At 37.5% G+C, this 12,152-nt stretch overlaps 1 long non-coding RNA gene across 2 annotated transcripts in view; it reads left to right on the top strand.

Moving 5' to 3' along the window:
• LOC311600059 overlaps positions 1-12,152 on the top strand; it is a 51,696-nt gene that overhangs the window by 4,552 nt on the left and 34,992 nt on the right. For both annotated transcript variants that reach the window (XR_014780121.1, XR_014780122.1), the window contains exons 2-3: positions 7,722-7,789; positions 8,209-8,259. This is a non-coding gene — a long non-coding RNA (uncharacterized lncRNA). The remainder of the gene's footprint in view (positions 1-7,721; positions 7,790-8,208; positions 8,260-12,152) is intronic.

Raw genomic sequence — 12,152 nt, 5'->3', positions numbered from 1 at the left:
CCTTCTATCGCCTAAGTCTACCTTAAGACTCCCTGTGTTCCCCGTGTCCCCCCCCCCCCCGCCCCCACCCAAAGTTTGAGTCTCAGCATCTGCTTTGATCCCCCTGCTGGGTGGAGTCCTTCAGAGGACCTTTATGGTAAGCTCCCTTCCTGTTCCTTCTCTTCAACTGCTTCTGGAGTCTATTGTATTTGTCCTTCGGAATGAGAATTAAGCATTTTCCCTAGGGTCCTCCTTGTTATTTAGCTTCTTTAAGTCTGTTTATTGTAGTATGTCTATCCTGTATTATGTGGCTAATATCCATTTATAAATGAGTATATACCATGCATGTCTTTCTGTGTCTGGGTTACCTCATTCAGGATGATCATTTTTAGTTCCATCCATTTGCCTGAAAATTTCAAGATTTCCTGTTTTTATTAGCTGAGTGATATTTCATTGTCTAACTGTACCACAGTTTCTTTATCCATTCTTTGGTTGTGGGACATCTAGGTTGTTTCTAGATTAAGGCTCTTATGAATAAATCTGAGCAAAGGTACATGTTGTATGGTGGAGCATCTTTAGGGATTATGCCTAGGAGTGGTATAGCTGGGTCTTGAGGTAAAAATGTTCCCAATTTTATGAGAAAGCACAAGATTGATTTCCAGAGTTTTGTACAAGTTTTCACTCCCACCTTGTATCCCCAATCTCTCCAAGACTTTTAACACGAATGGGTGTTGGATTTTGGCAAATGATTTTTCAGCATCTAAGACACAATCATGTGTTTTTTCCTTTCAGTTTGTTTATATGGTGGATTATATTGATGGATTTCCATATATTGAACTCCCCATAAATGTCTTGGATGAAGCCTTCTTGGTCATGCTGGATGATATTTTTGATGTGTTCTTGGATTCGATTTTAAGTATCTTATTGAGTATTTTTGCATCAATGTTCATAAGGAAAGTTGGTCTGAAGTTCTCTTTCTTTGTTATGTCTTTGTGTGGTTTAGTTATCAAGGTGAGTGTGGCCTCATAGAATGAATTTGATAGTTTTCTTTCTGTTTCTATTTTGTGGAATAGTTTGAAGAGAATTGGTATTAGCTCTTTGAAGGTCTCGTAGAATTCTGGGCTGAATCCATCTGGCCGTGAACTTTTTTTGTTTGGGGGACTTTTGATGACTGCTTCTATTTCCTTACGAGATATAGGACTATTTAGTTTGTTTCAGTTTTGGTGGTAAGTGTTATCTCTCAAGAGAATTGTCCATTTCATTTAGCTTTTCAAATTTTGTGGCATATAGGCTTTTGAAGTAAGACCAATTGATTCTTTGGATTTCCTCAGTGTTTGTCATTATGTCTCCCTTTTTATTTCTGATTTTGTTGATTTCTTCTGCTTTTTATTTAGTTTGGCTACAGCTTTGTCTTTCTTGCTGATTTCACAAAGAACCAGCTCTTAGTTTTGTTGATTCTTTGAATTGTTTTCTTTGTTTTTAATTTATTGATTTTAGTCCTGAGTTTGATGATTTCCTGTTGTCTACTCCTTTTTGGTGTGTTTGTTCTTTTTGTTCTAGAGCTTTTGGTGTGCTGTTAAGTTTCTAGTATGGGATCTCTCCAATTTCTTTATGAAGGCGCTTAGTGCTATGAGACTGATGCACTTAGAGACTGCTGCACTAACTAAGGACCATGCATGGTGAGGACCTAGACCCTCTGCTCAGATGTAGTTGACAGTTCTTCTTTGCGCCACTTTCATTGTTATCTTTATGCTTGGGTATGCTGTCCCTTCATTTTCATTGAATTCCAGGAAAGCTTTAATTTCTTTTCTATTAAACTCTGGGCTTGGCAAATGATGAGCAAGAACTCAACCAACTGAGCTAGATGGCCTGATCTATACATATTTTATTTTATTTTATTTTTTCTTTTTAAAATTGGAAATAGATATTTTTCATAGACCATATTTCGATCATAATTTCCTTTTTCTTGATTCCTCCCAGACCCTCCTTACCTTCTCACTCATGCAAATTCACACCCTATCTTACTCTCTTTCATTAGAAAACAAACAGGCAACAACAATAACAACAACAATAGCATATAAAATAGAAACAAACTAGAATAGGACAAAACAAAAAACTTAACAGGAAAAAAAAAGACAAAGATAAAACACACACACACACACACACACACACACACACACACACACACACAGAAACACATTTACATAGACAGAAATTCAATAAAAACAAATTGGAAACTATAATATATAAGTAAAAGACCTGTAAAGTAGACAAATTCCTAGACAAGATATTTTGAGACATCAACCCCTCCAAGATTACTATTCAGTTCATTTTGTGTTGGCCATGTACTGCTGGATATGAGGCCTATCCTTAAGAGTGGTTTGTGTACCCAAAGAGACTATTGAGGATAACTAATTTCTCCTTTGTGAGCAGCTGTTAACTGGAAATAGCTTCTGAGTTAAGAATGGGGGCATGCACTCACTTCTCCCACCAACACTGGGGCCCTGTCTGACTTAGACCTGTGCAGGCCCTGTGTATGCTGCCACAGTCTCTGTGAGTTGATATGTTTGTCAGCCCTGTTGTGTCTAGATAATCCCTGTTTCCCTGGAGTCATCCATCCTCACTGGCTCTTAAATTTTTCTGCCTTGTCTTCCACAAAGTTCCCTGAACACTGAGGGGGAGAGATTTGATAGAGACATACTACTTAGGACTGAGTTTTTTGAAGTCTCTCAGTCTCTGCACATTGTCCAATCGTGGGTCTCTGTGTTTGTTCCCGTCTACTATCAGAGGAAGCATGTGTGGTGATAGGTGAGCAAGACACTGATCTATGAGTATAGCAAAATACCATTAGGAGTCATTTTATTGCTATGATCCTTTAGCATAACAGTAGTATTTGGTTTCCCTGGCCTATCTATTATTAGATTCTGATCATCACTGAGCAGTGTCAGGCATGGGTTCCATATCATGGAGTGGGCTTTAAACCCAATCAGGTAGTAATTGGCTACTACCCCAGTGTTTGTACCATTATTGCACTAATGTATTATATAGACAGGTCATCATTGTAGACTGAAGGGTTTGTAACTTTCTCTTCTGGGAATGTGCAGAGTACCATGATTACTAGTCAGTAGTGGTGAAGGCTCTAGGAAGGTACCAGCTCAACCTCTCTATGTCCGATGAGCTATGTAGGTTTTCTTCAGCAATAAAGCCTTACTGTCAGTTTATGGGAAACTACCACTAATCTTAACAATAGCCTGGTTGTTTGGGGGCTAATGTGGGGTCTCATTGGCTAAAAACTCAATTAGATAAATATAATTTATCCTGGAGGTTTCATTTGGTGGCAAGAGATGACTAGTTAGGTTTTTCTTCTCCCACTATTTGGTGATTCATTTAGGTATATTTTCATATCTATCTATCTATCTATCTATCTATCTATCTATCTATCATCTATATGTATATATAATTTTAAAAGAAACTTCTACTTTAGCAGATTTCCATACAACAGCTCAAGTGGCCCTTAATTTTACTTGCCTTTCCTCATGTTCCCTTCTTTATACACTGTCTACATGCTACTACTTGAAAAATGTTCGTAGAATCAAACAAAATTTTAATTTTCTTGGAAATAAAATGCTTTAAGTTTTCCTAGGAAGCTAAGTTATAGGGAATGACTCACTGAAGTATCATCTAGTTTGGTGAGTGAGTCAATGTTAGTATTCACCTAATTTATTAATTTATTTTAAGTAAAATTTAATGCATATGTATAAAATGCTTGAAAAACTAAGTATGTCTCAATTGGACATTGGTATATAAAAAATGTATCATTTTAAAATTGTTAAAAATTGTGATGTTTCTAATTCTTAACTATCATAAAAATTGGCACATTATGTGTTATACAGAATTCATAAAATCATGTAGACTCTTTGGAAAGCTTTGCTGGAGGGCTGGAGCTATAATGGCTGCAAAACCAGGGAGGTTGTGAGTAATTGAGTGTATGTAGTTCATAAGGAAATATTAATTCTTCAGTATAGGCCAGGTGATCATCATGGTTAAAAGCTGGTTACCATGGAGACAGACAGCATGAAATTTATAAAATTAAAAATATACAAGATAGAAAATACATAGGAGAGCAAATCATCTTAGCTTGGCTTCCTTAACTCTAAAGACTTGTGAAATTTATGACTGGCCATTTTGTGGATAAAATTACTCCGTTTTGAGACACCGCATTGTTTATCTTCACTTTGGTTATCTCATGTTACTTACTTATTAGGTGTTTACTTGGACCCAGTTTAGATGTGATGGAATGCATTATAATAATGTACTTAAACTGTAGATGTGCTCAGGCCATGTTATGTAAATTTAACATGTTCATGAGTAGTACCAGTTACGAGTAAAAAGTGTTACTTTCCGAGAAAACAGGAAGTACGACTTTTTACTCAAGGAAGTTGTCAGATTTTCTGTTGAAATAAATTTCTGTATTTTAAAGGTGGACTAGGTGATGTCTATAAAAATTTTGGCAGCTGATCCCCATGAGAAGGCAGTCCTGTGTCACTGTTTGGTGTCTTTTGTGGTTTGGACTAGTTTGAATGCATGTTAATCTCTTACTTCTCAGGAGAGTCACAATAAGTAGGTGCCTTTCATCTGACAGTCTTCCTTTGTGATGCTACCCATTGACACTAGGGTGTGTAAAGAGAATGTGCATGCCTATTGCTGTATTGACACTGAAGCATCAACTCCCAATAACGACCCTGAGACCTCTTATTAATTATCAATGTTCAAAGCCTTCCTTTATTCTGATGCTCAACTATCTTCTACAACTCAAATTAACCTGTTTACCCCCATCTGCCTTCTCCTGCATGGCTCATTTCCTCTCCTCAGTCCCTGGAAGCTCTACCTCCTCTCTGCCTCCCTGGCAAAATCTCTGCTTCTCTCCTTCCCAGAATTTCTCTCTCTTCCAGGAAGTCCCCTTATCTCCTGCTGCCTAGCTATTGGCTGTTCAGCTCCTATTTAACAAATCAGAAAATGCCTTAGACAGGTAAGGAAGGACACAGAAACATCTTACAAAAATATTCTCCGAGCGCGTGTTAGGTAAGAACAGGGACAAAGTTTTTTTCTTTTGCTCACTAAAACCCTTGGTAGAATAGTATATCTCTCCTTCTTCACCAGGAATTAAATAAATGTATAAAGACAGCATGGGCCGCAGAGAAGGATGACAGACTCTATCCAAGGTATCCACAGTTGCTATGTTATCAGTTCATTTGCATCCTACTTATAAAGGAAGATTAAAAAAATTATTTAGATGTAGAATTTAATAATGAATTCTCCAAGGAATTTTACATTCATTTGCTATTTGAACTTTTGTCATTGAGGGAAATCAACGTACCAGGGAGATTATTTAGGAAGTGGGTATCTAGGAACAACTGAATGATGTTGATTAGCTTAGTTAACTATAAGTTTTTGTTAAGGTCCAGGTGGATTTTAACCATCTTACTTTGAGGAGCACCTTACCAGTTGATGAAGTAGCAAATACAAGGGTTTCATACTACTTATAAAGCTTTCAAATGGCATTTTCATGTTATTTTCATTCTTACATCTTTCTCTGTAATGCTTGCTTTCTATGTCTGAAGCCATTCTTATGTTGTCCATTATTAAAGATGTAGAAACACTTGACTCTTCAGGAAACCCCTAACCTTAGCACTGAAGTAGACTCTAAGCAAATGGGCAACATCTTCATCTGTCAGAAGTAACAGTGGTCGCCTGGGTGTGGCAGCTCATGCCTATAACCCTAGCACTCAGGAAACTGAGATCAGTCTGGGCAACATAGCAAGACCTTGCCTTACAGAAATAAAAGATAAAAATGAAGTAACAATACTGTTTTAAAATATGTGTGATTATTTCTTATAACAACCTCTTAGCAGATTAACGTATGTTGAGTGCAACCCAGTAAAGGTAATGGAGAGGTGTCATGTTGTGGTATCCAAATAGATACCTTTCTTGTGAGAGTGTTAACCGAAGCCTGAATATAGGAGGCTTTGGGCCTAGCTTCAGGAAATACTTCCCTCTCAGTAGGATTTTGGAAGGAGCTGGATCACCTGGAGTGTTGGCATCCTAAACTACTGGCTGAGGGCCCATCCATATGCTTTGGAACTGAGATCAGCAAGTAGCAAGATAGTTATCCTATTATGAAAATCAAGTAGCTCTAACAAGTGCTCTTGTCACACAGCTAGTGGCACATAAGGTAATGGCTGGTCCCATACATGCTTACTAAATAGTTGCTGAATAATTTTAACTTCTAAGACATTAATGTTTTAATCACTATGAAGCTCAATTTGAATCAACATGGATGAGCTAGCCTTAAAAGCAGGGAGTGTATGTGTGGATTTAGAAATAGATGTGTGTTCCTAGAACAGGGCAAGAATGTTTGGGTTGTTCTTCACAGATTGGACGATACTCAACAGCATGGTGCTTTTAAGTGTCCCCATGTTCAGACAAACATTGAAAACTAGATAAGAAATAGGAATGTGATGAAACTCAAAGCCTTAGTTCAGGCATAATTGTAAATACTACCAGGAAGAAATAAGAAAACTCTGATGTCATCTGCATCTCCATCCATAGGAATAGTGGCCTCGAGGGAGAAGAACTGGATTTGTTCTAGATGACATTTACTCACTGGCATATATAGTATTTGTGTTTTAATTCCACGCAAGATATAATTCTAACAGTCTAAGACAGAATTGGCTGTCTCATTGGGCCACAATGAATTGATCAGTCAGAAGTTTGATTGATGTGGCTAAGATGTGAAAGATTCAGACGTTAGAAAGATTTTTGAAGCAGATGTTCTTGTTGATTCCTTTGACTGTGATGCTCCCTGATTGTCTTGTCACTTCCTCTCAACCATCCTCAAGTCCCGAGCTGGTTGTGTGATGCTTATTACAAAGATTTATTTCCATTTGGTGAGGTGGCACATGTTTATAATTCCTAAACTGTAGAGGCTAATACAGGAGAATTTTTTTCTCTAATGTTGAGATGGAACCCAAGGCCTTGAACACACAGTTTTACCCTCCTCGCTCTACCCTTTAGCTATACCACTGAACTACCTTTAGCCTGATCTTTCTTTATTTCAAAATATGAGGAAAATTGGATTTTTTCTTCTACCTTTGAAGAAGAATTCTTGTTAATTTTTATGTATGAAAATGTATATTGTTAATACTGTTCATGTTTCATTTGAAGCCTGTATCATTATGTTTCTTCCATATATTACCATGGAGACTAAGGTGAATAGATGAATAAATAAATCCTGTGTATTACGTTTAGACTGCTGAAAATTTTATAATTTTAGGAACAAAACATAAGCTTGATTATACTCTGGAATATAGAAAGTCCTAAAATTTGACTTTGGTAAATATTTATTCATTTTATGTGTATATGTTCCTGAGTGCATATATATGTACCACTTGCCTATATGAGCTCTCAGAATGCAGAATAGGGCTTCTCATCCCCTGGAACTGGAGTTACAAATGGTTGTGAGCTGTCGTGGGTGCTGAGGATCTAACCCAAGGTTTCTACAAGAGTAACAAATTCTTTTTAAGTGTTGAGCCATATCTCCAGGCCTTAAAGTTGGATTTCTTATGAGTACCCACAAAACGTTGTATGCAACAAATAAAAAAAAAGAAAAATGATTAGGTCAGACTTGTGAATATTTTAAACCATTGTAGATTGTAGATTTTTATATTTTTCTGTTTTCTAAGTTTCTCTAGGAAGTCGGTGCTTTGATTTAGCTTCTGAATGATTGAAATTCCTTGTACTCCAAAACATGGTAGGTTTTTGAATATATGAGTATCAGAAATATTTGTAGTGCTTTTCCTGCTTTCCAGTGCTTGCTTAGATACTTAAGGAGTCAAAATCTGAAGGAGCACAAAGCTGAAATGTTATGTGATAGATATTGAATTTTATAAAATACTTGGCATTTTGTAATAGAAACATCTATTAACAGTAGATAGGGAAGATTGACATGTACAGAAAATTTAAAAATCAGTAGAGTATAATTACGGTGGTATGGAGACAGATGGTCTTTTCATAGCTGCACCATCTCTGGTTGACCTAAAGCAGCAAACCCAGATGAAGCCACAGTTCAGATTCATCTCTTGGAGAGATAAGTTTTGACTAAGCACTACAGTCTGGAAACAAACAAACAAGAGTCAGCAATGCATTTGAATATTTCCGTTTCCTCCACAGGGGTACTTAAGAGAAATTTTGACTTAAAGGAAAGAAGACTCATTTTTACTGGTAAACATCTTTTATTTTCTATTTTTAACTCTATATAGAAGTTATATTCTCATATCTATATTTTTCCTGTTTTGTGTTGATTTATTTGTGAATTTTATTTGTGTTTTCTTTATCTGTTCTAGAAAGAAAACTTAGGAATGTATCAACTAAGATAGGTTGAGCCTCAGTCAGGTGGGTAAATCTACTCAAAATTTTATAATATAAATAGAATAGGCAAAATATAAAAACATTAGGCAAAACAAACACATAACCACAAAAAGAAAAAAAAATTAACCAAGTTGGGATCAGTTCACACTCTGCACTGAGGAGACTGGATAAGTGATTGATTCCATGGTAACCTTTCTGTAACCTTCAGAGGAGCTTTGAAGAGATTAAGAACATGAAACAGAAATGCTAGTGTAATCATGCTTTATTCTTTGACCAGAAAAGGACATACTAGATCTTTACCAGTTAAACAAAATACATTTTCCATATCTCTGAGTCATGGTGATCTATTGTAGACAAATTGCTTTTATTATCCTTTTACTTTTATGCTCTTTGAAATAGAATTTCATCTAGAAATTCTAATTACTTCTCTCATAATGGGTGATTAAAATCATCTAACAATTTTTTTTTCTTTTGGCTAAGCACTCAGAGTTGATCAGAATAAATTGTAGAAATTAAATACAACTTAATTCTAATGTATTATTTCCTAAAGTTTCCTACAATTAAGTGGCACGGGAGCCAGTTAGAGATGGATTATGCTTTGTCATCCTCACTAAATAGCTTCATGTCTCTGATGGAAGACTGAAAGCTATACCGGATTAGAACTGAGGAAGTCAGCAAAACCACTATAATAATTCCCACAGTTATTGAGCTGGGCTTTAGATTAGAAATAAAACTCTGAGATGAAGAGTTTTGTAAGAAGAATTTTTTTTTTCTTTTTGAGAAGAGCTCTCTATCGTTGATATTTGAGGAAATGAACAAAAGTAGTTTGTCTAGAAGAAAAAGAAGATTCACAGTGTGAGGCTGGGCTTGTTGGAATAAGAACGGACTCCATGCTGTCACTTACTTGAATGCGTAGTCAGCAGAGAGTGGCTCTGCTTGAGAAGGATTAGGATTGGAAGGTGTGACCTTGCTGGCAGAAGTGTGTGCAGAGTAGGGGGTGAGTAGGTATTTGTGACCACCACAGCCAGCAGAGTAATGATTCTGTTCAATATATCTTTGTAGCTTTGGGAATCTGATGCCAAGTGATTTATTTTTGTCTTATGTAATCACACCACAATTTGGTGATCACTTTTCTGGTGATAATTAACTCAATGCTCTGTGCACAATAAAGCACACAATAAACTAAACAAAGATTGGCAGTGACTACCTTCCATAAAGATAGACTGACCAGAAAACAGACTTATGATGTGTGCCTGGGGGAGGATCTGGTATGTTCTTGGACACACTGATAGCAAAAAGGTCACCTCCCCTCCCAGACATCTGGGTGTATAACAGGTTAGGCATCCCTTCCTTGGATGTGTTGTGTTTAGCATTCCTGGTTCCCCTAATGTTATCTGATAGCACAAAGAAATTTGTGCCTAGTACAGAGATGGGCTTAGAGGTCTCAAAAAGATAACACTAAGCTTAGTGTTTCTCCCTTCCTGATTCCTGTGGATCAGGATGTAGCTTTCAGCTACTTCTCCAGCACCAAGGCTACACCCCAAGCCTACCTGCTTGGTACCATGCTTCCCACCATGATGAAACTGGACTTGCTTCTGGATCTGTAAAGAAGCCCCAATTATATGCTTTTTTAAAAATAAGAATTGTCTTGCTAGAGACAGCCCCTCCCCCCGCGTCCTAGATCCCCTTGCCAGGGAATCCACATGATGCCTGAGCTTCCTATCTGCTACATCTGTGTAGGGGGCCCAGGTCTAGTCCATGCATGGCCTTTGGCTGGTGCTTCCATCTCTGAGAGCTCCACTCCTCTGGGCCCTGGATAGTTGGCTCTGTTGATCTCTTTGTGGAGCTCCTGTCCCCTCCTGGTCCTTCTGCTCTTCCCCCAACTTTACCACAAGACTCCCTGTGCTTCACCCAATATTCGGATGTGAGTCTCAGCATCTGTTTCTATCCGGTGCTGGGGTGGGTTGGTGGGAGGAGGCTCTCCTTTTCTGAGTAAGAGGGGAGGGAGGATAGGCAAAAGAGGGAAGGTAGGATTGGGAGGAGAGGAGGGAAGGGGCTACGATCAGGATGTAAAGTCAATAAATAAATTAATTAATTAAAAAAAAGAAAAAGAATGGTCTTGGCCATGGTGTCCCTTCACAGTAATAAAATAGTGACCATGACAAAAATAGGTACCAGGACTGGGTTATTGCTGTACCAGGCCTGACCATACTGATTATTGGTAGAAAGTAGACTTTAAACTAGAAAAGTGATAGAATTGCCCTAAGTGGGGTTTAATGGGCTATGCTAGTAGGAGCAAGGGCAGTGGTACCGAGGGTGATATGGACAAATGGGAGACCAGGATAAGACCTTTCAGAGGGATCTAGATAAGTGATCTAGAGACCATTCTTGATATATTTTGGCAGAGAACATGGCTTCTTTTTGCTGTTATCCTGAAAACCTATCTGAGGCTAAATTGAAGAGTTCTTGATTAATGATGATGACAGAGGAGATTTCAAGACAGCCTAGTATTGACTCTGTCATGTGGTTATTTGTACCACTCTTTTTTTTAAAGATCTGTAATGGAAAGGAGAAAGCTGGACAAAAAAAACACAACAAACAAACAAACAAACCAAAATGTATAGTTTGAGGAGAAAAGGAGCACCAGAAAGTGTAATGGGGCTAAATCCAGTGCTCAAGGAGATAAAAAGTTCACCTCAGGGAAAGACCCCACCCAGTTAAGGTTCCAACTTGTGAAAAGGAATTAGAAGTTTAGCAGTGAAGGAAACCATCAGCAATAGAAAGCTGATGAAAATGCAAATAAAGGAGGGGACCAAATCCCAGGCTAGCAAGCAGCAGAATTTTGGCAGCTTCAGCCAGGTGGTTCTGGCTTTAGAGTCAAGCATCCAATGCTAAGGAAAGCTGCTGAGGCCAGGCATGTGTCATGGGTGTTGAAGGGGTCCCTGCAGGTGTCCAGGCAGTGATCCATGATGAGAATGAAAACGTGGTTCAGATTGACTTTGTCAACCCAGATCAGACTTCAGGGTGTCTATTAGTAGGCAGTTCCTTCTCAGCACATTAAAACAGTACGACTTGGGAAAATTATTTCATTAAATATTTTCCCTCGAAATAAATTATTTTATTCTTTTCTGAAGCATTACTTAATCTTACTTTATTTGGGAATTTGAATACATAGTAGAAAATACTTTTAAGTCATTTCACAAACAATATTGAAATTATCCAAAATAAAATACCTGGTGGCATGCTTTGTATTGGTGTGTTATGGATGATACAATCAATCACCCAACAGTCTAGTAGGTTTGTTATCTATTTCTATGACAGATTTTCCCTTTTTCTTATTTGATTGTTTGAGAAAATGGTATGATTTTGAGTTTAAAGACAAAAGAACCATTTATAGGTTGATGCCAGAGGTTTGGAAATTGTAAGTAGGTCTCCCATTTGACCAGGTATACCATTCCTGGGTATATTGTAAGGACTTTATCTCTTTCTTTCAACATTTGTTCAGCCATATTCATTGCAGATATTTTTATAGTAAGAAGTGGAAACAACCCAGATAACCTTCAACTAATGAACAGATAATACAAAGGTGGTACATTTACACAGTGGCATTCTGTTTAGCTATAAAGAGAAAGTGAAATCATGTTTTTCACAGATGAACGAATGGAACTGGAAATTTTTGTATGTCTGAGGTAGCCCAGACCAGAAAGACAAGTTCTGCATGTTCCTCTTATTTGTAGACCCGAATT

This window comes from Acomys minous (assembly GCF_964271855.1).
Source record: "Acomys minous genome assembly, chromosome: 6".
Taxonomy (NCBI): Eukaryota; Metazoa; Chordata; class Mammalia; order Rodentia; family Muridae; genus Acomys; species Acomys minous.
Note: the sequence above shows the minus strand (reverse complement) of the source record. Positions and strands in the feature narration are given on the sequence as shown.